Here is a 2,500-nt window from a genome sequence, read left to right on the forward strand (position 1 = left end):
TATATAATGATAACACGCATTCCGCCTGATGGTACTTATCTGCCGTCGAGGCATGTTTATAAGATTCAGAACTGCGACAGCGGTGCATAATTATAGATGTGTTATAGGAGACTAGACCAATGTATGGAGGACGGCGGTGCATAGGGGGGAAGGGCTTATTGGCGAATGGGACGTAGCCTTGACAGGGGCCATATGTCGGCTTGGCGGTAGATTTTCCAAAAGTGATTTTGGATGGGAAGATACATGGGCCATGCCTTACACTAGACCTCATGGACACATGGCCATGCCCTCAAATGAGCTGAACATGGATCACCGAAGCTCACTGCAGGGGTTGCCGAAAACTCGGAAACTGTGCGAACTATATTGTGATTATGACACCTCATCGAAGACTGCGTCAGGGGTCATCTCCACGCATCTCCTGACACCTTCCTCCGTGGCCACAATTGCATCTTCCAGTTTGCATGGGGCAGCGCCGGGCGTGTCCCTGAGGCAAATTGTTTATCGCCGTGCTTCTAATATTTTTTACAGAGTATTGGCGCCGGGGGTGAGGTATATATATATGGGACGGTCAGAGCTCTCCCGTGCGTCGGCGGCGGACTACCGTGCACTCACGCGAGCGGGGGGTGGCATGCTGGGAGGGCGTGGATGTAATCCCTGCCACGAGGGATGCTGGCGACGAGTGAGACTGGCATCATATGATATATATATATGAAAGTATTGTAAAAGATATTAGACACGGATAAAAGATTTCGCGCACTTTTCCGCAACTGGCGTGTTAAGTCTTAATCATCAATGTCCTCTGCTTCTCTCCACATGCAGTCACGCACTGCACACACATATCGCAATGCACGCACGACCACACCACGGCAACGCTACGCACACACACTAACTACCATCCGATCCAGCGCGCAGCAAAAACAGTCATCTTAGCAGCTATATGTGTGAACGCAGGCCGGCGCGCCGCGCCGGTGTGGCCAGTAGTTCTAATACCGATACTCCACTTCGCGGCGCGCCGCGCGAAGGGATGTGCGGTAATGACTATCTGAAACGGGGGGGGCTCAGCCTGCGGTGCACGATTGTCAGCTGGCAGTGTAAAGGGCGAGGGTGCGTATCGGGCCACATGCGGGGTCAGTACGGCGCCGTGGCTATATGGCAGCGGTGCTGAGCGAGCCAGTGGCCTTGATGTCCGTCCGTCCGCGCGAGCAAAGCTGTGCGCGAAATAAGAACAGCCTGGAATCCGTGATTCTGTGGACCGGCTCTCTCGCGCTCTCTGTCTCTCTCTCTCTCGCGTCTCTCGTGTGTCTCTCTACCGCGCGTCGTCCTGTCTCTTCTCCCGTCTCTCTCTGTCGTCTCTCTGTCTCTCTCGTCTCTCTCTCGCGTCTCTCCTGCGTCTCGGTCTCTCGCCCCGCTCTCTCTCATTCTCTCTCTCGTCTCTCCGTCCGCTCGTCTCTCTCTATCCCGTCGCGCGACAATGCAACTGATCCGATACTACACACACACACACACACATACACATACACATGTCAAGACGGCTCGGAGAGCTGATGTGGATTTTACTTTTATTCATCCCATGGTGGTTCTCCTTGGTCATTGCGTCGACTCGCCTCTTCGATTCTCACTGCTCTGCTGCTGTTGCCGGGTGACGTTCTAAGCGCTGTCGTGTTTTAAGGTCATGGCTGCATGAATTTTGTTCGCTGGCTACGGCAAACGTACGTGAGCAAGTAGTCGGCAACTTTGTTTGATGCTGACTGCTGTTATAGGTGGCGTTTGAAGCGCTGTCGGGTTATAAAATGGCGGCCGATATCACTTGCCTGTCACACTGATCTCTACTATACTATCTATACTTAGTACTTACTTTGTATAGTAGAGATCAGTGGCCTGTCATCGTGAACGGGGGGCAGTACGGGCGCCATTTCTGTTCCTTCACCGCGCCCCCTAGTTTTAGTGCCCTTTAGTATTCAGAGTCCCTACTCACAGTTTTAGTTTGGCCGTTGGGAAGAGGATATCCCTTCGAAAGTTGTTAGTTACCCGCTGGAATTTTGCCGCTGATGACGAAACTGTTGAGCATCGGGCGGCTGGCAGTGCGTGGGAATGTCACGCACACGCACGCACGCACGCACGCACGCACGCACGCACGCACGCACGCACACCCCTCCGCGACACACGTACGCACGACTGCTCACGTAGACGTTATGACTCATGATCACTCGTCCAGCGTTCTATCAGATGGGGGAAAAAAATCTCTTGATAAATCTCCTGTGCGGTGCAACTGTGGCCCGTAGTCGCATGTCGGTGATTGCATTCGTAGCTGCGCAGGTTGCTCGGTTGTGGCTTGCTGTGAGGGGGTAGTTATGTGTGTGAAGCCATTCTATGACGTCATCTCGGTAGAAGACAGCAAGGTTGTAGTGACCGATCCTCGTCTGTTGTCTCGGGTTCATCTTCAGCTGCAGCTGCGGGGGGAACTTGTGTGGTTGAGTAGTCGCCAGTGCACATGGCCCTA

This window comes from Priapulus caudatus, unplaced genomic scaffold (genome assembly GCF_000485595.1).
Source record: "Priapulus caudatus unplaced genomic scaffold, Priapulus_caudatus-5.0.1 Scaffold14, whole genome shotgun sequence".
NCBI classification, from domain to species: domain Eukaryota; kingdom Metazoa; phylum Priapulida; class Priapulimorpha; order Priapulimorphida; family Priapulidae; genus Priapulus; species Priapulus caudatus.